This window comes from Pongo pygmaeus, chromosome 4 (assembly GCF_028885625.2).
Source record: "Pongo pygmaeus isolate AG05252 chromosome 4, NHGRI_mPonPyg2-v2.0_pri, whole genome shotgun sequence".
Lineage (NCBI taxonomy): Eukaryota > Metazoa > Chordata > Mammalia > Primates > Hominidae > Pongo > Pongo pygmaeus.
In genome coordinates, this window is record NC_072377.2 from 8,815,894 (window position 1) to 8,843,600 (window position 27,707).

At 40.1% G+C, this 27,707-nt stretch overlaps 1 long non-coding RNA gene across 2 annotated transcripts in view; it reads right to left on the reverse strand.

The window, feature by feature from the left end:
- Positions 1–854: 854 nt before the first annotated feature.
- Positions 855–27,707, reverse strand: part of LOC129036483 (uncharacterized) — a 99,194-nt gene continuing 72,341 nt past the window's right edge. The window contains exon 3 of one of the 2 annotated variants that reach the window (XR_008502572.1): positions 855–1,304. This is a non-coding gene — a long non-coding RNA (uncharacterized LOC129036483). The remainder of the gene's footprint in view (positions 1,305–27,707) is intronic. The other variant, XR_010126362.1, reaches the window with a different exon arrangement.

A 27,707-nucleotide genomic window follows, 5' to 3' on the forward strand; every position in this document is an offset into this window, starting at 1 on the left:
TCACAACAGCAAAGTCATGTAATCAACCTAGATACCCATAAACACGGAGTAGATAAAGGAAATATTGTACACACACACCATGGCATACTACGCAACCATAAAAAATAATGGCATCATGTCCTTCCTTAGGACAATGTCCTTTGCAGCAACATGGCTGGAGCTGAAGGCCATTATCCTAAGCAAATTAACACAGGAATGGCACACCAAATACCACATGTTCTTATTTATAAGTGGGAACTAAACGTGAAGTACACATGGACACAAAGAAGGGCAGAGTGGACACCAGAGCCTGCCTCAGGGTGGAGGGTGAGAGGGGAGTGAGGATTGAAAAATGACCTATCAGGTACTATGCTGATACCTGGGTGACAAAATTATCCGTACACCAGACCCTCACAACATACAATTAATCCATGTAACAAACCTGCACATGTACCCCTTGAACTAAAATAAAAGTTGGAAAGAAAGTATAAATAAATAAAACATAAATAGACAAAACCAAACAAAGAAAAGAACATCCTAGATGCTATCACAGTCAAGAGGAGCCTGAGGACTAAATGTAATGTGATATCTGGATGGGATCCTGGGAGAGAAAAAGACATTAAGACGAAAACTAAGGAAAGGCCAAAAACAACGGAAACAATTACATGAAGTAATTTGAGTTAAGAATGTGCTATTAATTCTTGTATATTGGTTGTAACAATTGTAACATACTGTAATATAATTTATAGTTATTATTAACAGTATGCGAAACTGAGCTTGGGTGTACAGGAACCCTCTATATTGTCTCTGCAGTCTTTTCTAAGCCTAAAACTATTCTAAGATTATAGTTTATTACAAAAAACGACAGCCTCTTTCATAGTATTTGTGTGTTTATTCTCCTTGTTATTTGTTATATAATCTGTTGTTTTAAATCATTGGTTTCCCAACTCTAATCTGCTGGAGAATCGCTAATATCTTTTTAAAAATTGTATTAATAGTTAGGAACTTTGGACTATGTTGGATTTCCTTATAAAACTATATCTACCCGGATCTCATACTGAGAGATTCTAATTTATTTGCTCTTGTGTGTGCTTGGACAACAGGATTTTTAAACACACCCTAGAGATTTCAGTGTACAGCCAAAGCTGGGAAAATCTTCTTTTAATAATCCACATTGCAGATGTTGTTAGCATGTTCCCCACCTCCTCAAAGTGCAAAGAGCTGATCAATTGTATCAGTGTCTCTAGAGATGCTTGTTAAACATGCAACTTCCTGGTTTACATCCAGAAGTCAGAATTATTGTCCTTTACTGGCCAGCAGGGTGCCTAACAGAGAGGAAAATACATTTTAAAATGAGAAGATAATGAAGGAGGAGGAGAAGGAGGCAAAGAAAAGTAACTGAGAATTAAATGTTACTGGGTTGATGATTATTTATCTGGCATACATACTTTCAATATTTTTGTCATATTAAATTCTCACAACAATCTTTGTAAGTTGGTTTTGCTATTCCCACTTTACAAATGTGGAAAGAGACTCAGCGATGCTTATCGACTTGCCCTGAATCACTTAGCTAGATATAGTTCAATGCACTTGAGTATAGAGAGTGCATACACACACACACACACACACACACACACACACTGTTATCTCAAGGATACCAAAATACAGAGATGCTTTAGTCCCATATATATATTTGCATATAACTTACACACATCTCATATCTTTTAAATCCTCTCTAGATTACTTATAATATCTAACATAATATAAATGCTATGCAAATAGTTGTTATATTTTGATGTCTAGAGAATAATGACAAGAAAATAGCCTGTACATGTTGAGTACAGATGCAACCATCTATCTTTCTTTTTCCAATATTTTTGACCTGGGTTAGGGAACCCATAGATCTAAAAGGCTGAGTGTATCTTCTCTCTAAAATAATGTTCTGCTTAATATAACCATAAAGAATGTGGGTATTCACTGTGTATTTCCCAGCTGTTCATGTTTCTTCTGTTTTGCCAGGAGTTTCTCCTGGAGCATCTACAAAGAAGTGCCAGAGTCACGGGATTCATACACATCGGAGTGGATCACGACATGTTGGGGCAGCTGTTTCCATAGTGATGAGTACGTGGGTAGATATAAGGAAATGTCGGTATGCAGATCCCAGTATCAAACTCTAATAAATGACTAGGAAATAATATTGCTGAGAAGTCCAAACTCCAAAGTGTGAAATAAAAACATTCAATGATGCCATAGTATACCTGGTCACAATGTGCAAATAAGAAACATCAGGAAAATACACGATACGATTTGGAAATATCATCCGGTGGCACATTGTTTACTTAGGAGGAGAGTTATTGTACTATTCAGTTTATACAGAAAACGTGAAGAGAAATTTGTACTAAGAAGAATTAGGAGACATTCTTTGACAACGAAGAGGAACACACTATATGTTGAAGGAAGAAGCTGTTTCATCGAGGACCATCTCTTGTGTTGCTGTATTAAAATTACATAAAGGTCTTCACTACAGATGGCAAGAGGGAAATTAGCGGGGCAGGCTGCATAAACAGCCTCAGAGCGTGGCTCCATCACAAGCTCTGTGAAAGGCAACAGGAAAGAAAGCACAATCCTTTGTTGGATCTTGAGGTAAGATTCAAAAGCTCTCTGAATTTGCTAATTGTTTTTTCGTGGAAAGAAAATAATCTCAAAATGAATGAAAAGAAAGCCAGTTGGGAAGAAGGGTAGTTAGGGAGAATGTTAGAATAAGAGAAATGAAAATAAAACTTCATAAAAATAGAAAATTTGAATTGGTGGAAATGTTTTCAGAAGATAATAAATGCTAAAGTGGTTTTATTTGCTTCATTTTTATAATTTTTATTTTTAATTGACAAATAATCATATTTATTTATGAGGTACAATGTAATGCTTTATATGCATTTACAATATAAAATGATTAAATCTAGCTAATTGACTAATCTGTCATCTTACATATTTATTAGTTGCAGACCAGGGGTTTCTGGCTGACTGCTATGTGTGTGTGTGTGTGTGTGTGTGTGTGTATATATGTGTATATATATATGTATATATGTATATATGTATATATGTGTATATATATATGTATATATGTATATATGTATATATGTGTATATATATATGTATATATGTATATATGTATATATATGTATATATGTATATATGTATATGTATATATACGTATATATGTATATATGTATATATGTATATGTATATATGTATATATGTATATATGTATATATGTATATATGTATATATGTATATATGTGTATATATGTATATGTATATATACATATATATATATATAAATTTTTTTTCTCTTTTTTTGAGACAGAGTCTCGCTCTGTGGCCCAGGCTGAAGTGCAGTGGTGCGACCTTGGCTCACTGCAAGCTCCGCCTCATGTGTTCACACCATTCTCCTGCCTCAGCCTCCTGAGTGGCGGGGACTACAGACGCCCGCCACCACGCCCGGCTAATTTTTTGTATTTTTAGTAGAGACGGGATTTCACCGTGTTAGCCAGTATGGTCTCGATCTCCTGACCTCGTCATCCACCCACCTTGGCCTCCCAAAGTGCTGGGATTACAGGCATGAGCCACCGTGCCTGGCCTGCTATGTGTATATTAATGTGTGATCTTGGTCTTGAATTGAGACTCTGAAAGGGTACAACAAATATTGACAGCCATCTGCCATCTACAGAGCTGTGAACTGTTCACTCATTAACAGTTTATAAACAACAAGATAACATCCTCCAACTTATCTTCCTGCTCTAGCAGAGGTAGGCAGTGAGGATAATTGTTCAGGTCCCCTCTTTGGAGGTCTGGTGTCATGGGCATGAGCCCTCCTGCAGGGCACTCCAGGACAGCTCTCCCTGTGCCCACGGACAGACTAGCTCAGGGGCTGCCACCTAAGCTTCAGATGGTGCAGAGCTCTGAGTGTGTGTGAGTGTGAGTATGTGTGAGTATGTATGAGTGTGTGTATGAGTTTCTGAGTGTGTGTATGTGTGAAAGAGAGAAAGAAAGCAGCAGCGAGTGAGAAAGAGAGTGAGTGACTCTCTAGTCATCAGCTTTGATGGTGAAATTTATGTGTCAAGTTGACTGGATTGAAAGATGCCCAGAAAACTGGTAAACTTTATTTCTGGGTTGTGAACGTGTCTCTGGAAGAGATGAGCACTGGAATCAGTGGACTGAGTAAGGAAGATCCACTCTCACCTGTCATTCATAAGAGCAGGCATCATCCAGTCCCTGGAGGAATCCAATAGATCAAAAAGGTGGAGAAAAGGCAAATTTACTCTCTCTTCTTTACCTAGGACACCCATCTTTTTCCCTCAGATATTGGCACTTCCGGGTCCTGGGCCTTCGGGTTTGGATTTGAACTACACCACTCACTTTCCTGAGCCCCCAGCTTGCAGGTTGCATATTATTGGGCTTCTCAGCCTCCATAATCATGTGAGTCTATTCTTCAAAGTAACTCTTTTCCTTTCTGTCTATCTATCTATCTATCTATTTACCTACCTATCAATCTATTTATCTATCTACTTACCGAACTACATATCAATCTAATGATCTATCAATCTGTTAATCTATCTCTATCATCTATCTACTTCCTATCAATCTATTAATCTATGTATCTACTTATCTACCTACATATCAATCTATTGATCTATCAATGTATTAATCTATCTCTGTCTATCTATCGATCTATCTATCTACCTACCTATCTACATCCTATTGGTTCTGTTTTTCTGGAGAACTCTGACTGAGACATCATCAATGTCTAGCTGATTTTGTCTAATTAACAGCTTCCCTTCAGTTTTGGCTCCACTCTATCTACAATTTATGGCCTAAATTTCCCTAGGCCCCAACATAAAAGAACGTTATTGATAATTTGTTTAATATATTCAACAATTTGTTGAAATAATAAAAGTAATAACAACACTCACTGATATACTGATTTGAACTGTTAACCTTACCAGACATGTGCCATGGCTTGTCTATCCTCCTAGATGTTGTGTAAAAGCATTTGAGAAAATAATGTATAAAAATCACACAGGAAATGTCATCAGCTATTTATTACTAAACTTTGTTCAGGTTAGATGTTTATCGTAGTTCACAATGCTGATTTGAACAAAAAGGCATCCAAGCCAATAGAATGACATTTAATTTGTTAAAGTAAGATGCTTTATTCTTAAGTATTTATATTTAATATGCCCCATGGAATTTTGAACTTCAATTTGGTGATGGTAAAACATAAATCATTTTAGATGTCAACATTTTCTGGAAGAAGTGTGCCAAGCATGATTGCCCATGTCACTTGGTGTTAGGTGATATTTTGGTTCCAGCAGGTGGTGCCATCAGAGCATGAAGGAAACTCCATTCTAAAAGGACCTTAGGCAGTGGGGACTCTTAGAGTCATCAGAGGCAATAGAAAATATCCCAGAGCTTCTGTGGGTCTGAAGCTTCATGTTTTAAATGTTCCTGTTGTAGATTTTAAGAAAGTATGTAATTTAAAATTTTCTAACTTGTATTTTAAGTTAGGCATACATGTGCTGATTTGTTATATAGGTAAACTTGTGTCAAAGGGGTTTGCTGTACAGATCATTCCATCATCCAGGTTTTAAGCCTAGTACCCATTAGTCATTTTTCCTGATTCTCTCTCTTCTCCCACTTTCCACCCTCCAAAATACCCCAGTGTGTGTTGTTCCCCTCTATGTGTCCATGTGTTCTCATTATTTAGCTCCCACTTATAAGTGAGAACATGCAGTTTTTGCTTTTCTGTTCCTGCATTAGTTCTCTAAGTATAATGGCCCCCCAGCTCCACCTATGTTCCTGCAAAGGACATGATCTCATTCTTTTTTATGACTGCATAGTACTCCATGGTATATGTACCACATTTTTTTTTAATCCGGTCTATCATTGATGGGCATGTAGGTTGATTCCATGTCTTTGCTATTGTGAATAGTGCTGCAATGAACAGACACATATATGTGTCATGATGAAAGAACGGTTTCTATTCTTTTGGGCATATGCCCAATAATGAAATTGTTGGGTGGAACACAGACTTAGGGTCTTGACACCCTTAAAGAGTGGGAGTCAAGTCAAAGAACTATATTTTATGGTTGGTTGGCATAGAAGTTCTCAATGTTGTAAAGTGTGGAAAAACAGACATTTAAAACAATGTTTTCCTTGTATATAGCCCAAGACAGGCTAAAAGCTTTCCTCATTTTGTATTCTGAACTGGAATGGAGGGATTGACTCTGGGAAGTCCTGTTACTTTTAATGGATTGAATGTTTGTGTCCCCCCAAAAATTCATATGTTGAAGCCCCAAACCTCAAGATGATGCCATTTGGAGGTAGAAAGCCTTTGGAAGGTGATTAAATTTAGATGAGGTGAGGGGCATGAGGCTTTTATAATATGAGTAATGCCCTTATAAGCAGAGGAAGGGACACAGAGCTTCGTCTCTCCTCTATGTGAGGACACACCAACAAGGTGGCCATCTGCAGGACAAGAAGTGGGCCCTCACCAGGATCAAATCTGCTAGCACCTTGACCTTGGAATTCCCAGCCTCCCAGACCTTGAGAAACAAATGCCTGCTGATTAAGCCACCCAGTATATGATATTTTCTTACAGCATCTGCAGACAACTATGGCACTGTTACATCAACTCAACACATCCTAAACTTAATTCACAAGTTTGCAGCCATCTTAGCTCCCAGATCAACCTTCTGTTCACCAGCAATTTCCTACCCAAATGAACTTATTCTCAGGTACCTACTCACATCCTTTCTTGCCTTTCTTTTCTCTTCTTCTTCCTGTTCTCCTGTAATCCATTGCTCAATGTTTGCCTTTCTTCCTCTCCCTTCCCTCCAATATCTCTTCTTACTTTCCTTTTCTATATCAATTATATCATTATGCACTTTGCCCTTCATTATATCCTGGAGGATAAAAAAATAATTTTACTCCAGTTTGGTTTGAGATTCTCAAAACACACCTTTGGTGGGTAAGAAATACATAGTCCCTATTGTCCATATTAGGGTCTGAACATCAGGAAAATGTTGGCTATTGATATGGTTTGGCTGTGTCGCTACCTAAATCTCATCTGGAATTGTAATAATCTCCATGTGTCAAGGGTGGGACTAGGTGAAGGTCACTGGATGATGGGGGCGGGTTCCCCTATGCTGTTCTCATGATAATGAGGGAGTCCCATGAGATCTTATGGTTTTTAAGCATCTGGTGTTTCCCCTGCTGGCACTCATTCTCTCTCCTGCAGTCCTGTGACGAGGTGCCTTCACCATGATTGTAAGTTTCCTGAGGCCTCCCCAGCCATAAGAAACTGTGAGTCAATTAAACCTCTTTTCTTTATAAATTACCCAGTCTCAGGTATTTCTTCACAGCAGCGTGAGAATGGACTAATACAGTAAATTCGTACCACAGACAGTGAGGTGCTGCTATAAAGACACCTCAAAACATGGTAGCAACTTTGGAACTGGATAACAGGCAGAGGTTGGAACAACTTGGAGGGCTCAGAAGACAGAAAGATGTGGAAAAGTTTGGAACTTCCTACAGACTCATTGAATGGCTTTGACCAAATATCTGATAGTGATATCAACAATGAAGTTCAGGCTAAGGTGGTCTCAGATGGAGATAAGAACTTATTGGGAACTGGAGTAAGGTCACTGTTGCTATGCAAAGAAACTGGCAGCATTTTGCCCCTGTCCTAGAGATCTGTGGAATTTTGAACTTGAGACGGATGACTTAGGGGATCTGGCAGAAAAATTTTCTAAGCGGCAAAGCATTCAAGAGGAAGCAGAACATAAATTTTTGAAAAATCTGCAACAGCCTGACAATTCAATAGAAAGGAGAAACCCATTTTCTGGGGAGAAGTTCAAGCCTGATGCAAAAATTTGTGTAAGTAACAGAGAGTTAAATGTTAACCATCAAGGCATGTCTCCAGGACATGTCAGAGGTCTTCATGGAAGCCTCTCTGATATGGTTTGGCTGTGACCCCACCCAAATCTCATCATGAATTGTAGCTCCCATAATTCCCATGTGTTGTGGGAGGGACCCAGTGGGAGATAATTAAATCATGGTGGTGGTTTCCCCCATACTGTACTCATGGTAGTGAATAAGTCTCATGAGTTCTGATGGTTTTATAAGGGGAAACCCCCTTCACTTGGCTCTCACTCTGTCTTTGCCTCCCACCACCCATGTAAGTAAGACATGACTTGCTCCTCCTTGCCTTCTGCCACGTTTGTGAGGCCTCCCCAGCCAGGTGGAACTGTGAGACCATTAAGCCTCTTTTTCTGTATAAATTATCCAGTCTCAGGTTTGTCGTTATCAGCAGTGTGAGAACAGACTAATACAGTAAGTTGGTACCAGGAGTGGGATGCTGCTCTAAAGATACATGAAAAAGTGAAAGTGACTTTGGAACTGGGTAACAGGCAGAGATTGGAATCGTTTTGAGGGCTCAGAAGAAGACAGGAAAATGTGGAGAAGTTTGAAACTTCCTAGAGACTTGTCAAATGGCTTTGACCAAAATGCTGATGATATGGACAATGAAATCCAGGCTGAGGTGGTCTCAGATGGATATGAAGAACTTGTTGGGAACTGGAGTAAGGTGACCCTTGCTATGTTTAAACAAGAGATTGGCAGAATTTTGCCCCTGCCCTAGAGATATGTGGAACTTTGAGCTTGAGAGAGATGATTTAGGGTATCTGGCAGAAGAAATGTCTAAGCTGCGAAGCATTCAAGAGTGCTGCTTGGGTGCTGCTAAAGGCATTCACTTTTCAAAGTGAAACAATAAGAGTTCACAAAATTTGCAACCTGATGATGCGATAGAATAGAAAAACGCATTTTCTGAGGAGAAATTCAAGCGTGTTGCAGAAATTTGCATAAGTAACCAGAAGCCAAATGTTAATTGCCAAGACAATGGGGAAAATGCCTCTAGGGCATGTCAGAGAACTCTGTGACAGCCCCTCCCATCACAGGCCCAGAGGTTTAGGAGAAAACAATGGTTTCCTGGCCAGGCCTAGGGCCTCCTTGCTGTGTGCATCCTAGGGACTTGGTGCCCTGCATCCCAGCTGCTCTAGACATGCTGAAAGGAGCCATGGTACAGTTTGGGCCATAGTTTCAGAAGGTGCAAGCCCCAAACCTTGACAGTTTCCACGTGGTTTTGAGCCTGTGGGTGCACATAAGTCAGGAATTGTGCTTTGGGAACCTCTGCCTCAATTTCAGAAGATGTATGGAATTGCCTAGATATCCAGGCAGAAGTTTGCTGCAGGAGTGGGGAACTCATGGAGTACCTCTGCTAGAGAAGTATGAAAGGAAAATGTGGGGTTGGAGACCCCACAGAGAATTCCTACTGGGGCACTGCCTAGTGGAGCTTGAGAAGAGGGCCACCATCCTCCAGACCCCAGAATGGTAGATTCACCACCAGCTTGCATTGTGCATCTGGAAAAGCTGCAGGCACTCAACACAAGCCCATGAAAGAAGCTGGGAGAAAGGCTGTACCCTGCAAAGCCACAGAGATGGAGCTGTCCAAGATCATGGGAGCCTACTTCTTGCATCAGCATGACCTGGATGTGAGACATGGATTCAAAGGAGATCATTTTGGAGCTTTAAGATTTTACTGCCCCACTGGATTTGGGACTTGCATGGGACTTCTGTCTCTTCATTTTGGCCAATTTCTCCCACTTGGATGGGTGTATTTACCCAATGCATATACCCCCATTGTTTCCAGGAAGTAACTAACTTACTTCTGATTTTACAGGCTCATAAACAGAAGGCTCTTGTCTTGTCTCAGATGAGACTTTGGACAATGGGCTTTTTGAGTTAATGCTGGAATGAGTTAAGAATTTGGGGGACTGTTGGCAAGACATGACTGGTTTTAAAATGTGATGTATATGAGATTTGGGAGGGGCCAGGGGTAAAATGATATGGTTTGACTGTGTCCCCCCATCAAATCTCACCTTGGACTTTAGCTCCCATAATTCCCACATGTTATGGGAGGGACCTGGTGGGAGATAATTAAATCATGGGAGTGGTTCCCCCATACTATTCTCACGGTAGTGAATAAGTCTCATGAGATCTGATGGTTTTATAAGGGGAAACCCCTTTCACTTGGCTGTCTTTGCCTGCTACTATCCACATAAGACATGACTTGCTCCCCCTTTCCTTCCCACCATCATTGTGAAGCCTCTCCAGCCATGTAGAACTATGAGCCCATTAAACCTCTTTCTCTGTATAAATTACCCAGTCTTAGGTAAGTCATTATCAGGAGCATATGAACAGACTAATACACCCTCCCATCATAGGCAAAGAGGCATAGGAGGTAAAAATGGTTTCATGGGCTGGGCCCAGGGCCTTGCTGCTTTGTGCAGTCTCAGCACTTGGTGCCCTGCATCCAAGCTGTGGCTAAAAGGCTAAAATTTACAGCTCAGGTCATTGCTTCAAAAGGTGCAAGCCCCAAGCCTTGGTGGCTTACACATGGTGTTGGGCCTGTGGGTACACAGAAGTAAAGAATTGAGGTTGGAACCTCCACCTAGATTTCAGAGGATGGATGGAAATGCCTGGATGTTTGCTACAGGGGTGGGACCCTCATGGAGAACCTCTGCCAGGGCAGTGCGGAAGGGAGATGTGGGGTCAGAACCTCCACACAGGGCCCCCACTAGGGCACTGCCTAGTGGAGCTGTGAGAAGAGAGCCATTATCCTCCAGATCCCAGAATCATAGATCCACTGATAGCTTGCACTGTGCACCTGGAAAAGCTGCAGACAGTTCAATGCCAGCCTGCAAATGCAGCCTGGAGTGTGGCTGTAATCTGCAAAGCCATAAGGGTGGGGTTACTCAAGGTCTTGGGAGCCCACCTCTTGCATCAATGTGAGCTGGATGTGAGACACGAAGTCAAATGAGATTATTTTGGAACTTTAAGGTTTAATGACTGCTCTTTTGGATTTTGGACTTGCATGGGGCCTGTAGTCCCTTTGTTTTGACCAATTTCTCCCATTTTGAATGGGTAAATACACCCATTCAATGCCTGTATCCCCATTGTATCTAGGACATAATTAATTTGCTTTTGATTTAACAGGCTCATAGGGGAAAAGGACTTGCCTTGTCTCAGATGAGACTTTGGGCTTGGACTTTTGAGTTAATGCTGGAATGAGTTATGCCTTTGGGGTACTGTCAGGAAGGCATGATTGGTGTTGGAAAGGCATAACTGTGTTTTGAAATGTGAGGACATGAGATTTGGAAGGGCCCAGGGGTGGTTTACCTCATGCTATTCTCATGATAATGAGTGAGTCTCACAAGATCTGAGGGATTTATAAATGTCTGGTATTTCCCCTGCTGGCACTCATTCTCTCTCCTAATGCCCTGTGAAGAGGTGCCTTCACCATGATTGTAAGTTTCCTGAGGCCCCCCAGCCTTGCAGAACTGTGAATCGATTAAATCTCTTTTCTTTATAAATTACCCAGTCTCAGGTATTTCTTCATAGTGGCATGAGAGTGGACTAACATAGTCATAGAGTCAGATAGACCTTGGTTTGGGCCTGGCTCCACCACTTTCATGTGTGTGACCTGGGTCAAGCTTCTTCATTCCTATAGTCTCAGCTTCACCATCTGTGCAAAGAATGAAAATATCTCTTCTCTCTTAGCACAGCTGAGATAAATGAGGAAATACATCTAATGCATCATGTCTGGCACATGCAAAGGTTAAATTAATGCAAAATGTCATAAGCAATTGATTAAAATATATTAAATTACAAAAACTAAAATAAATATATGCCCTTTACCTCTGTTGTTGTTTTGCTTTGTTCTGTTTTATTTTATTTTATTTTATTTTTGGCAGAGTCTCACACTGTTGCCCAGACTGGAGTGCAGTGGTGCCATCTCGGCTAACTGCAACCTCTGCCTCCCGGGTTCAAGCGATCCTCCTGCCTCAGCCTCCCATGTAGCTGGGATTACAGGTGCCCTCCACCACGCCTGGCTGATTTTTTTTTTTTTTTGTATTTTTAGTAGAGACGGGGTTTTACTATGTTGGCCAGGCTGGTCTTCAACTCCTGACCTCAGGTGATCCGCCCGCCTTGGCCTCCCAAAGTGCTGGGATTACAGGCATAAGCCACTGCGCCTGGCCCTGTTTTGTTTTATTGAGACAGGGTCTCACTCAGTCACCCAGGCTTGAGTGCAGTGGCGCAATCTCAGCTCACTGCAACCTCCGCCTCCCAGGTTCAAGCAATTCGGGTGTCTCAGCCTCCCAAGTAGTTGTATTACAAGCATGCACCACCATGCCTGGCTAATTTTTATATTTTTAGTAGAGAAGGGGTTTTATCATGTTGGCCAGGCTGGTCTAGAACTCCCAGCCCCAGGTAATACACCCGCCTCGGCCTCCCAATGTGCTTACAAGCATGAGCCTCCATGCCTGTGCCTGCTCTTCATCTTATATAAAATTCAGGTTAATTATACATCTATTATTTGGTCTTATTACCTTAAATTAAGAAACCTCTGCTTTTTTTTTTAACTTTAAATTCTGGGATACATGTGCAGATTGTGTGGTTTGTTACATAGGTATACGTGTACCATGGTGGTTTGCTCAACCCATCATCTAGGTTTTAAGTCCCGCAGGCATTAGGTATTTCTCCTATGCTCTCCCTTCCCTTGCGTCCCATCCCATGACAGGCCCCAGTGTGTGATCTTCCCCTCCCTGTGTCCATGTGTTCTCATTGTTCAACTGCCACTTATGAATAAGAACACGTGGTGTTTGATTTTCTGTTCCTGTGTTAGCTTGCTGAGAATGATGGTTTCTAGCTTCATCCATGTCACTGCAAAGGATATGAACTCATTCTTTTTTATGGCTGCATAGTATTCCATGGTATATATGTGCCACATTTTCTTAATCCAGTCTATCATTGATGGTCATTTGGGTTGGTTCCAAGTCTTTGCTATTGTACACAGTGCTGCAATAAACATACGTGTGCATGTGTCTTTATGGTAGATTGATTTATAAGTCTTTGAGTATATACCCAGTAATGGGATTGCTGGGTCAAATGGTATTTCTGGTTCTAGATCCTTGAGGAATCACCACAGTGTCTTCCACAATAGTTGAACTAATTTACACTCCCACTAACACTAGTTTTAAGGGAATGTCCTATAGTAAAGTTTTCTTTTTGTATTTTTTGTTTGTTTTTCTTTGAGGTTTATCTATTACAGTTCAATTGTGCAGTCTCAGACTTCTACAGGGCCTAGATACCTGATCAGTTACCATGTTTGAAATTTGTACCAGTTTAGCATCAACCCTCAACCCTGTCTAAATAACAAATACGCAACAAGTTTTTCCTAAGTTTAGACATTCTACTCCTCTTGGTAAATATAAATAAGCATTCTTCGACGGGTGTATTTGAAAGGGCAATAAGAGAGTATATTAGTCCGTTCTGACACTGCTAATAAAGACAGACTCACGACTGGGTAATTGATAAAGGAAAGAGGTTTAGTTTACTCACAGCTCAGCATGGCTGGGGAGGGTTCAGAAAACTTACAATCATTCGGGAGAGGGAAGCAAACACGCCCATCCTCACATGGTGGCAGGGAGAATAAAACTGAGTGCCCAGCAAAGGGGGAAACCCCTCATAAAACCATCCGGTCTTGTGAGAACTCACTCACTATCATGAGAACAGGATGAGAGAAACCACCCCCATGATTCAATTATCTCCACTTGCTGCCTCCCATGACTTGTGGGTTTATGGGAACTACAATTCAAGATGAGATTTGGGTTGAGGCCACAGCCAAATCATATCAGAGAGCTAAGTATATGAGTGTTTTTGTGTCATTTAGGATATGGGAGACAGAAACCACTCAGTAATTTGAACAAGGAGGGCAATATATGCATATATATATATATATATATATATATATATATATACACACACACATACACACACACACACACACACGTGTGTGTTTAGATAGATGATAGAAAGATATAAATTATATCTATGTATATCTATTTATAGATGTAGACATTTTATATATATTTATATCTATAGACAGATATAAATTATCTATCTATACAATTATCTATCACATTGATAATTTCTATCTATCTATCTATCTGTCATCTATCTATCTATGTGTCATATCTGATTATGTCTGAACTCAGGTCATTCTTCACTGATAATGCAAAGCCATTATCTCTGTATAGTTACTGTCTATCTGTCATCTAACTATCTATAGAGATAGTTATAGATAGATATAGATAGTTATATCTAACTATCTATAGAGATAGTTATAGATAGATATAGATAGTTATATCTATCTGTCATCTAACTATCTATAGAGAGATTATTAAGAGGAGATGAAGCCAGGTTCAGTAACTAGCACCTGTAATCCCTGCTGCCCTGCCCTGGAATGATGAGGCAGAAGGATGGCTAGAGGCCAGGAGTTCAGCGTTAGCAATATGAGCCTGTATCAAAAACAAAAACTTTATTAGATTAGCTGCATAGTCATGGTACATGCTTCTATGCCTGTAGTCCCAGCTGCTCACTACTCAGGAGACTGAAGCAGGAGGATCACTTGAGCAGTTTGAGGCTCCACCATGGAGCAGTTTGAAACTGCAGTTTGAGCAGTTTGAGGCTCCACCATGGGCAACAGAGTTAGACTCTGTCTCTAATACAAACAAACAAAAGAGAGGAGGTGAAAAAGAACTGGAAAGGATACCTAGGCATACCAAGAAGGGAGCAATCCTGGTCTGAAGGGCACACCCCCACCAAGTTCCTCTGAGGCTGAGACTCTGTTGGAGAGGGGATGGTTTCAGCTCACTGGATGCCATGAAAGTGATGAAAGTGGCTGGATAGCCCCTAGTCAGACCTGGCCCACAGTCCACTCCTGGCTGAGCCTGGTAGTGAGTACTTTGCAGGCCAGGAGGGGCCACAGCCTTGCTAGAGCGTGAGTGTGGATGCAGATCTACAGACCTGTACTTGGTGACCTGGAGAGGTGAGCTGAAGAGGGGAAATACTCAGGGGGCCAGGCCACATCACAGAATAAGACTACAAGGGCATATTTGGAGAGGAGAGCATGACAAATTGACAGCTGGTACAACTGATTTCCCAACATCATCTGTGGTATGTTTTATTAACTCATACATTCCATTTTGTGTTTTCTGTTTTCCAAAACGCTTAAACCTGACAACTGGTGATGCACCTTAGCACTAAAAGACCAAGGATTAGTTCAACAAAAAGCCACATGCGACAACATGGCCAGTGTATTATCTTAGGAAGGAAGTTAGGATGCAGTGTGCAACCTCAATGAAAACTTGGTGATAACAATTCAGTTGCTCAACAACAGATGAGTGTTTAGTACATGTCAGGCAGTTGGGGGAATATGAGCATCTTATTTCATATACATACATTAAAGAACAGACTTTTTAAGAACAATTAATATGTGTAAAATGAACACACACATAGGAAGTTGTTATAATCACAATGAAAAATTTTTAAATTGCACTGGTAGAGTCAGTATTGTAAGGTAAATGTCTCTTCTCCATTTCTCTCTCTCTCAGAAAGTTTTTCATAGTATGAATAATGTCTTAAATTATTTTTATAAATTCAAAATTGTAACACTCAGCTTTCTTAAAACTAGATGATCATAAAACCAATAGTGCCACATATACTTAATATCACCATCCCATCCTGTTATGGTTATGTCTGAACTCAGGTCATTCTTCACTGATAATGCCAAGCTATTATCTCTGTATAGTTATTGTCCCCTCCCTAGGAAGGACAGGAAGAGAGATGGCTTTAACTTCACATGACAGGATTAATGCCACAGTTGTTGAGATAAGCTCATAACATAAGCCAGCAATTCTTTATCCAAACAAGAGTCCAGGTTGCAATCCTCCAAAAACACCCTGGAGGGTATTAAGAGTTGCTGTAATCTATGTAATGAATTGGACTTTTATACTTCTTCAAAAAAAGGCTGCTTCCTAATTGGCAGCCCAGGAGGTTTTTTTTTTTGGATCCTGTACTGTGGAATAAATAAATTGTCAAAGTAGGAGTGAGGGGAGATGGAGGGAAGGGGGCCAGCAGGAGTGAGGGGAGGGTGCAGCCTCATTAATGGTGAGCCTAAGGCAGCCACTCGGCCAGCCATTCAGTCATTCCATTTGTGCTACCAGTCATTTGGGGAAAATGAGAAAAATCTGCATTTCAATAATTGCCCTTTTTTTAAGATATGATTAACTTTTAATGATAAATATAAAGCAAGTAAAATGTTATTTTGTTTAAAATGAAGAATATTTGTTATATCATTCTTTTTCCCAGAATGATCCAAGAGAGCTATTTATTTATGCATTTATGTTGAAATAAAATGTCAGGAAACTCATATATATAGAGAGAGAAAATCCAGTACTTAATGATGCTTGAAAAATTCTGAATGATCATAGACCTGCCTATTAGTTTTAGTCACATGATAGAAGCTTAGGAAATGTGGAGTAATTGGCAGAATCTGTGGACTGAGACATGAACTGGAAATCAAATTCCACGGGTAATATTTTCTTTTTGCTGGGAAACTCCATAACACTCCAATTCCTGAATTGCAAGGAAGCTCTGGGGATATTTCAATGTCCTAGAGAGAAGTATTTACATTTCCAATACAGTGCAGGTTAAAGGTCCTCAAAGAAAAATAGCATGCAATATCCTGGGCCTCGTGGAATGATGGGCAAAGCGAGGGATTCAAAGAACGCAAGGCAAATGCCACCCTGTCCATAATGTAGGGCTCTTTTAGAAGATGAGTTGCGGGAGAGAAAATCATAAATAGGTTTTCAGCTGTCAGTCAAGAAACAAGCTATTACTTTGTTTAAAGTGAAGAGTTAGGGATAGTAGACCAGAATGTCCAATGTCTGAAATTCCATGTGAGTTCTGGGTATCAGGACAACCGCGCTGGGGGGGTGGGACAAACCATCACTCCCAAAGGCAATGAATCACAATGGTTTTCCCTCCTTTTGAACTCAGAGAACAGCTAAGAGGGATAAATGGAAAATGCAGTTCAGTAGCCCCATTCCTGATGCTCCTGAAATGTTCAGACTTCTGGAGACAGTGGAAAGGTCCTGGGTCATGGGTGTGCCTGGTGGAGATTTGACTTCAAACAACATCTATGCCCGCCCTTGTTGTGTGGAACTTGGCAACGTCTCATTTCCACTCTGTGAGAAACAGCAATGATCAGAACCTTTGCCAACTGCTGCTGTGAAGCGAAAATTAAGGGAATAAAGTGGGGATTTTGAAAATAAAACAGTCTTGGAGAACTTAAACTTTGCATGTATAATAGGGCTTACTTGCTATCATAAAAGGATACTTTTGAAATTCAAAAAGCTTTAATCCACTAACTCTGTGATGCTAACAAGGGGGTCTGGGTGCCAGGAGCGTAAAGGTTTCACTCTCATTAATTATTTGGTTCTCATTTTTGAGTAGTATTTCTTTAAGAAATGCAAACACAAAAAACTCATATGTGAACTTTGCAGACATGAGTAGATCAGAATTGGAAGATAACACGGAATCCTGCTTCAGACACAGGGATTTGAAACTTTGATGTGCTATTTGCAATCTTCCTTTCATCACTGTTTACACTAAAATGGTCATCTGTCTGTTAAAGCGTACACAAAGTAGTTTCACATGTAGTCAGGGTTACTTTATGTTCCATAAAAAAAAAAAAATTTGAATTCTTATCAAGAACTTCTAAAAGCTACAGCTTATATATTTCTGTGGAACAAGGAATCTTCTCAGGAATAAGAATTCTACAAAATTCTGAATTTTTAATTTCCAAAATTATAATTTCTATAAAACCTTTCTGTATTATGTTGTGTTTTTAGTTCATTTATCTTTATTTATTTACGTATATAAAGGACAATCTTTCCTTTTAAATTGATAATCTGTATTTGTCATGAATACTTACAATTTTGTGTTGCCTCAGTATCCATTTTTAAATATGTTTGACTTTCTCATGCCAGAAGTAAGGCTCAGTCACGGTTGACAGTTTTTATACTATACCCCACACAAATGGCTCCAACCAGTGATCAGAGATAAAATTTGGAGGCGTCTCTTCCACCTTGCAGACTGGACTCCCCACTTTTCCAACACTGCCTTTAAACAGGCCATTGAGATACTTGTCTGCCAACTTAAAGTGACAACCTCTCAGTCACAGCATGGTCTCCTAGAAATAGTACCTGCTAGCTTTTAATCTACCACTTAAAGCTTTCCTAGGGAAACCTGTTTGTATTACACCCTGCACCCAACAAAAACCTTGCCCCAGTGGATCCCTACTTTCTCTCTGTGCTTGTGCTCCTTGATGTCCGTGTGTGTGGGTGTGGGGTGGGGGGGCCTCCTTGCATTCTATGTAGCCTTCAGGGTCTGTAAGTACTAAAAATTCTTTAACTTTTACGTTGTGGTTGTGTCATTGAAGCACTGCACACAATCAGATCTCTGACGGTGAGGCCACCCCAAAGGGACCCACACATGTGGACCCCCTGTTGGTGCCCTTCTGTTTGGGCTTCTCAGCCACTGGTGACAGTAATTACCAGTTAAGATGGTAGAATTTTATTTTAAAACATTGTTGGAGGATGTTTACACTGAGTAAGTCTTTAGATTCTTCAGATAGTCTTTTACAAATTGGTACTACACATGCTTGCCATTTTGTCTTAACTTTAAAAAAGTTCCCTTATTCGAGTTTGGGGAATTCTGCTCAACACATATCTATGTCACCCTTTGTTCCTAGAACTTTTGGATGTAACTCAGTAATAATAAGCAACTTGCCTATTTCTGGGTGTTCAACATAACTGTCCTCTGTTTGCCCGTTCTCCTGAATTTCTCTTGTTAATACTAAAATATAACAATAAAATCTATCTGGAGTTGGGAGAGTATCAATCTTTATACATTTAATGAAAAGGAAAATATTTTGGATTATCACTCTCTGCATTCATTTGTGTTAATAGAGGAAAGAACATATGACTAAAGTAGAATAAACCTGCCTGGAGGTGAAGTGAGTAAACATGTCTGCTGATTAGCTGGAAATCCATTTCAGCATTTGAAATAAACCAAACATTGAAAGCCAATTGTCTATGTGTTTCTTGAGTTTCTGAAAGTCTTGTGAACAGAGATAATAATTGGCTTTATTCTAGACTGTCCTTTCCAGAATATTTCTATAGCGAAAAGTTTTGGAAGACAGTGACAGAGGGCAGAAGTGCTTACTATGTTTCCCTTCAAGCAAAGAGTAGGCAGCCTTCCGGCCTATTATAAAAGACCCAGGATCCTTAAGCTAGGAATTTCTCTTCTTCAATCAGCCTACAGGGTGTGCAGGTGTCATCTAGGTCTCCTCATATTTCCCTGTGGCAAATGAAAAATGTAAGCTTTAAATCATTTAATATAAAAAAATTAAAGAACCTAGAAATTCAGAAAGGGAAATATAACTGTGGAATTCAGTTTATGAAAATTCAATGCATTCATACTCTATGATCCCAAAGAAAGGCCTGGAAACAACTGCAAGGATTTTCAGGAAGGCAATTTGCAGGTAAAGTTTTCAGGCATTTTGAGTTGACTGACACTGAATTGACTACTTCTTCAAGGAAATGTGTCCCTAGCCCTTCCAGCAGAGGCTTCATGACCATATGAAGAGACGGAATCTGTGCCTCTGGCATTGGCTAAATGAGCTCCTAGCAGCCTCCTTACATAATTTTTAAGTTCTGTGGCTGGAGGGCAAGGCTGTTGGGAATTTGGGGGGATACGAGGCTCCATATTGAGACAGGTTTCTCTGCACATTCCATATGAAAGCAAGTGCAGTCACTGAAAATGCTGTAAGGATTTGCAGTTCCCAGCATGCCAGCATTGTGTCTGTTTTCCTATCATATCTCCTTTCACAAATCATCAGTAATCATATTTGTTTCCTTTACTTCTGGATAAATCATAAGAAATGTATTTATATTGAGAAGAAGATAATTCTTTAATAAAATGTCTTATATGCCCTTTATCTGGGGTTTACTTTTGAGGATTAAGCCAGTACAAAGTTTGGTGATGGTTACACAACTTTACACAATTATCTAAATTCGGAAATATACCCCATAAAAGTAAATTTTTCTGTTTGTTAGTAAAAACAACAACAAAGAAGGCTCAATTCTAAAATTACTTTCATTTTTAATCATGTTGATTTAAAGACATTGTTCAGGTGCATGGCTCACGCCTGTAATTCCAGCACTTTGGGAGGCCGTGGTAGATGGATCATCTGAGGTCAGGAGCTCAAGACCAGCCTGGCCAACATGGTGAAACCCCTTCTCTACCAAAAATACAAAAACTAGCCGGGTGTGGTGGCACATGACTGTAGTCCCAGCTATGCAGGAGACTGAGGCAGGGGAATCACTTGAAGCCAAGAGGCAGAGCCTGCAGTGAGCCGAGATCAGACCACTGCACTCCAGCCTGGGTGACAGAGTGAAACTCCATCTCGAAAAACAAACAAACAAACAAAAGAGAAATTATTTTTACTTCCTGGAAATTCAACATTTTAACAGAGTGCCTTTCCAAGCCTGCTTTAGAAGGATCTTGACTTATACAGGATATCTTATTCATTTTGAGAGAAGACTACATCATATTCATCTTGGACTGAAAAGAATTTCAATTTTCAAGTAGTCATGAAATTAGCTTTATAAGGAAAGAAGTCACCTATTAAGTTGAAATATCATCCCTGGAGTTTGTAGAACTGCATTGTGTTTATTTGACCCTAGAATAACACCTGGTATTAGTCTTTACTTCCTAGAATCACTGTTAACTATGAAGACATTGGCATTGTTAAGTCTTGGTATTTACTTGATGCTTTGCAAAATGTCTCACATATATTGTTATCCTTCAACCCTCCAACAATTTTGAAGTTTCAATACTGTATATCATTTTTATATTTTTATAGAATAAAATCAATCTATTCTACGATGGTCATTTAACTAATTAATGGGCAGGACTCAGATTTGAACCTAGGTCTCTGTGTCTCAGGGATTCATCTTCTCAACAATGTGCTACTTGTCACAAAAGTCTCAGCTAACCTGAGCTCTGCTTAAATTGATCCTGATGTGCATTTCAATGCCATATAAATTCTATAACATTCTTAGAAAGCAATAAGAACTCACTCCTCCGCTAAACACAGTATTTACAAATAGGGTTTGGGAATGCTACTTTCTATCATTCAAATCAAATTTTACATCCACCATTGTGCTGTCCATTTGAAGTAAAGAAAGCAAAGCACTACTATAGACTGTGAACATCTCACAGATGTGTTCCTGAGAGGCTGTCTCTCTGTGATTGTCCTAGAGGGAAATGGACCGTGAGGACTTTGGCAGGTTCTCGGGCTGGGGATCAGTAGGATTTTGAGGAGGAAGGCAATAAAAAGTTTAAGTTCTTATCCCCCTAAGTTTAAATGGCATCATCCAGACAGTGACCGCTTCTTATTTCTCCTGGGGGACAACAGGTAGATTGGAAGCAGCAGGGGGTGACACATTAGCATGTCATGGAGTTGAGCTAGAGTTTTGCTTCTGCACATTATACTGAATTGAAAGTCATTCTCCTTCTAGGCATATTATATTATTTTGGACAGATTTGAGTAAATTGTTGCTAGAAGAGGTTGCTGTAAGTTAGGCTGTGAGTTTCAAGACTTTTTCTGGTCTATAAACAAAGTTCTGTTAGTAACTCAATGTGGGCTCTGTGGCTGTGAACCCCCAGATGACAATCCTGTACAACAATGGAAAATGAAATTATTGATCTTGAGAACTGAATCTCTGTTATTATTAAATCTCTTCCATGCTATTGTTTTATGGAGGTAACAAAAGCCCTTTTTCTGTATTACCTATAAATCTTTTCCCCACAACCATATTGTATTTTCCTATAAAATAACGACCAATGTTGCTAGTGATTGGGAAATATTAAATATAAATAGAGCTTTCCTATTACCCATTACTACCATTTTTTGTTATAATAATCTGGTTTGTGAAGCAGTAGAAAGAAAATATGTTCACTTAAGAAAAATATAATAATGTCACTTAAATCCATTCAGTTTGTTAATGTCAATGTTAGATGGGAGGAAAGGAAAGCCTGTGACAGTGGTTTTAAGGTAAATTTCTTCTTCCTCAAAGCGAGGTTTTCATATGTTGTGGATGTTGCTTGCAAACCTTCTGGATAACAGACATCACTCCAGAGAATGTGTTGCATTTGCTTGTGTGTGAGAGGTTCTCCTTTTGTTTAATTTGGAAATGCAGCGTGCTGCAGTGACTCCACACGAAACATTAAAATCAGGGGGCTGTGAAGCGTGACTTCCTCTCCCCAATTTATCATTGGTTTCCACTTCAATCACTCTGTGACACAGAGCATTTGCTCAAGAGCTGGTGGGCCCCACGTCGTCCTTCCCACCTTCCCCAGTGTCCCCTGGAGAGACCCAGTCTGCCCACAGACCTCCCCAAAGGATGTCCTGTGCTTTTCCATTTCAGCAGATGATGCCTGAGCTACCATTAGCTTGAATTAGAAAGAGAGAGAAAAAAGACAAAGGAATATTGCCACGAACCACAACTGCTTAGTGAGTCTCCTAGGACTCATAATTTCACAACTTCTGTTGAGAGAACTAACAGGGTGTTAATTAGTCATTGTTATGACTGATACTGAAGTGAATGATTTTTTTTTTATGGAACTGATATGTGATCTAGGCTAATTTGCAGAAATTGAGTAAACAGATTTTTCATGCCAGCATGAAAAATAAATCACGTGATGAAAACCTATTTGATGACATGACTATATATCTAGAAAACCCCATGGTCTCAGCCCAAAACCTCTGTAAGCTGATAAGCAACTTCAGCAAAGTCTCAGGATACAAAATCAATGTGCAAAAATCACAAGCATTCTTATACACCAATAACAGACAAACAGAGAGCCAAATCATGAGTGAACTTCCATTCACAACTGCTTCAAAGAGAATAAAATACCTAGGAATACAACTTACAAGGGATGGCTAGCCATATGTAGAAAGCTGAAACTGGATCCCTTCTTTCACCTTACACAAAAATTAATTCAAGATGGATTAAAGACTTAAATGTTAGACCTAAGACCATAAAAACCCTAGAAGAAAACCTAGGCAATACCATTCAGGACATAGGCACGGACAAGGACTTCATGTCTAAAACACCAAAAGCAATGGCAACAAAAGCCAAAATTGACAAATGGGATCTAATTAAACTAAAGAGCTTCTGCACAGCAAAAGAAACTACCATCAGAGTGAACAGGCAACCTACAGAATGGGAGAAAATTTTTGCAACCTACTCATCTGACAAAGGGCTAATATCCAGAATCTACAATGAACTCAAACAAATTTACAAGAAAAAAACAAACAACCCCATCAAAAAATGGGCATAGGATATGAACAGACACTTCTCAAAAGAAGCCATTTACGCAGCCAAAAAACACATGAAAAAATGCTCATCATCACTGGCCATCAGAGAAATGCAAATCAAAACCACAATGAGATACCATCTCATACCAGTTAGAATGGCAATCATTAAAAAGTCAGGAGACAACAGGTGCTGGAGAGGATGTGGAGAAATAGGAACACTTTTACACTGTTGGTGGGACTGTAAACTAGTTCAACCATTGTGGAAGTCAGTGTGGAGATTCCTCAGGGATCTAGAACTAGAAATACCATCTGACCCAGCCATCCCATTACTGGGTATATACCCAAAGGATTATAAATCATGCTGCTATAAAGACACATGCACACGTATGTTTACTGCGGCACTATTCACAATAGCAAAGACTTGGAACCAACCCAAATGTCCAACAACGATAGACTGGATTCAGAAAATGTGGCACATATACACCATGGAATACTATGCAGCCATAAAAAATGATGAGTTCATGTCCTTTGTAGGGACATGGATGAAGCTGTAAGCCATCATTCTCAGCAAACTGTTGCAAGGACAAAAAACCAAACACCGCGTGTTCTCACTCATAGGTGGGAATTGAACAATGAGAACACATGGACACAGGAAGGGGAACATCACACTCCGGGGACTGTTGTGGGGTGGAGGGAGGGGGGAGGGATAGCATTAGGAGATATACCTAATGCTAAATGATGAGTTAATGGGTGCAGCACACCAGCATGGCACATGTATACATATGCAACAAACCTGCATGTTGTGCACATGTACCCTAAAACTTAAAGTATAATAATAATAATGAAAAATTCAAATAATCAAAATAATCAGTCTGCAAACTGCCATTCCTGCCACTCCTGAAAGAATACCTTAAAGGATTCTGCTAAAATTCTACTTTATTCTCGTTTTTAAAAGCAACTATAGGAATTCAGCCTGGATGCGGACAGCACCTAGGACAAACTGTGCCTAATGGCACTCGGCTGACAGGGCCAGCAGGCATGTGCATGGAAGCAATGAGGACCCACGAACTTGCTGCACTCCCCAGTTCTGGGGCTTCTCCAGAAAGAACAGGCCAGGCACAGGCGGCTGAATCCTTTCGGAGAGGTAATACCCTCACACTTCCACCTGCAGATAATCACACAGGCAGCAAAGGCACTAGTCACCCAGGATAGAGCTCCTCAATCAGAAGGTAACAGAGGCATCCATGCATTCATTGCAGATGAATCTGCACAATTATTATTTTTTTTTTTTTTTAACAGAGTCTTGCTTTGCCACCCAGGCTGGAGTGCAGCAGAGTGATGATCTGAGCTCACTGCAACCTCTGCCTTCCGGTTCAAGAGATTCTTCTGCCTCAGCTTCCCGGTAGCTGGGACTACAGGCACGCACCATACCTGGCTAATTTTTGTATTTTTAGTAGAGACGGGGTTTCACCCTGTTGGTCAGGCTCATCTCAAACTCCTGACCTCAAGTGATCCACCCTGCCTTGGCCTCCCAAAGTGCTGGGATTGCAGGCCATGAGCCACCCCTACGAGCCCACAATGACTATTTTAAAAGGCAATTGCGTAACAGTCAGACATGGCTCCCAGGCTCATATGACAAAAGATAAGGCTCCACCATGGATTCTCCCATAGACCACAGAAGGGCTAAGATGCAACATCGGAACTGACAGTGCCATGGTGTTTGCACCCACCTCCTGATGAAAGTCAGGGGCCTGCCTTCCACAGAGAGGAACGCTGGAACTTTGTGCTGCAGTTATGATAGCTGTACCTGAGAGGTGGGTAGATGTGGCAAGCCTCGGGTAAATCATGACCTGGAGTAACCAGAAGATGGGTTCGCCCCACAAGTTTCCCTGTGTTCAGAAGCGAAAGACACTCTGAATGTGATTCCTCATTTGACCTTCAGTGCAGTCCTAAAAAGTGAGCCCATGACCATGGAGGAAACAGAGATTTTGAGAGACTAAAGGAGTTACATCACATCATTCAGCTAAGAGCCAACAGAAGGAAGGATTCAAATCAGGATGTGTCTCACCCCAGAGTTTAATTTCTTTTTTTTTTCCTTTATTTATTTCTTTTTTTGAGATGGAGTCTCGCACATTCATCCAGGCTGGAGTGCAGTGGCACTATCTCAGCTCACTGCAACCTCTGCCTCCTGGATTCAAGCAATTCTCCTACCTCAGCCTCCTGAGTAGCTGGGATTACAGGCGCATGCCACCATGCCCAGCTAATTTTTGTATTTTTTTTTATTTTATTTTTTTCAGCTCGCACATAGAAATATATTTTTTGCAGCATTGTTTAAAATAGAGGAAAAATTCAATCAATAAAAGAATGGTTAAGTCAATTCTAATATTCCATCCTATAAGACGCTATGTCTCAATTTCTTTTCTTTGTTGTTATTTTCTTTTCTTTTTGTTTTTTTACTTATTATTATTCTACTTTAGGTTTTATGGTACATGTGAGCAATGTGCAGGTTAGTTACATATGTATACATGTGCCATGCTGGTGCGCTGCACCCACTAACTCATCATCTAGCATTAGGTATATCTCCCAATGCTATCCCTCCCCCCTCCCCCCACCCCACAACAGTCCCCAGAGTGTGATGTTCCCCTTCCTGTATCCATGTGTTCTCATTGTTCAATTCCCACCTATGAGTGAGAATATGCGGTGTTTGGTTTTTTGTTCTTGTGATAGTTTACTGAGAATGATGATTTCCAGTTTCATCCATGTCCCTACAAAGGACATGAACTCATCCTTTTTTATGGCTGCATAGTATTCCATGGTGTATATGTGCCACATTTTCTTAATCCAGTCTATCATTGGTGGACATTTGGGTTGGTTCCAAGTCTTTGCTATTGTGAATAATGTCACAATAAACATACGTGTGCACGTGTCTTTATAGCAGCATGATTTATAGTCCTTTGGGTATATACCCAGTAATGGGATGGCTGGGTCAAATGGAATTTCTAGTTCTAGATCCCTGAGGAATCGCCACACTGACTTCCACAAGGGTTGAACTAGTTTACAGTCCCACCAACAGTGTAAAAGTGTTCCTATTTCTCCACATCCTCTCCAGCACCTGTTGTTTCCTGACTTTTTAATGATTGCCATTCTCACTGGTGTGAGATGGTATCTCATTGTGGTTTTGATTTGCATTTCTCTGATGGCCAGTGATGGTGAGCATTTTTTCATGTGTGTTTTGACTGCACAAATGTCTTCTTTTGAGAAGTGTCTGTTCATGTCCTTCGCCCATTTTTTGATGAGGTTGTTTGTTTTTTTCTCGTAAATTTGTTGGAGTTCATTGTAGATTCTGGATATTAGCCCTTTGTCAGATGAGTAGGTTGCGAAAATTTTCTCCCACTTTGTAGGTTGCCTGTTCACTCTGATGGTAGTTTCTTTTGCTGTGCAGAAACTCTTTAGTTTAATTAGATCCCATTTGTCAATTGTGGCTTTTGTTACCATTGCTTTTGGTGTTTTAGACATGAAGTCCTTGCCCATGCCAATGTCCTCAATGGTAATGCCTAGGTTTTCTTCTACGGTTTTTATGGTTTTAGGTCTAACATTTAAGTCTTTAATCCATCTAGAATTAATTTTTTTATGAGGTGTAAGGAAGGGATCCAGTTTCAGCTTTCTACATATGGCTAGCCAGTTTTCCCAGCACCATGTATTAAATAGGGAATCCTTTCCCCATTTCTTATTTTTCTCAGGTTTGTCAAAGATCAGATTGTTGTAGATATGTGGTGTTATTTCTGAGGGCTCTGTTCTGTTCCATTGATCTATATCTCTGTTTTGGTACCAGTACCAAGCTGTTTTGGTTACTGTAGCCTTGTAGTATAGTTTGAAGTCAGGTAGTGTGATGCCTCCAGCTTTGTTCTTTTGGCTTAGGATTGACTTGGCGATGCAGGCCCTTTTTTGGTTCCATATGAACTTTAAAGTAGTTTTTTCCAATTCTATGAAGAAAGTCATCGGTAGCTTGATGGGGATGGCATTGAATCTGTAAATTACCTTGGGAAGGATGGCCATTTTCATGATATTGATTCTTCCTATCCATGAGCGTGAAATGTTCTTCCATTTGTTTATATCCTCTTTTATTTCCTTGAGCAGTGGTTTGTAGTTCTCCTTGAAGAGGTCCTTCACATCCCTTGTAAGTTGGATTCCTAGGTATTTTATTCTCTTTGAAGCAATTGTGAATGGGAGTTCACTCATGATTTGGCTCTCTGTTTGTCTGTTATTGGCTTATAAGAATGCTTGTGATTTTTGTACATTGATTTTGTATCCTGAGACT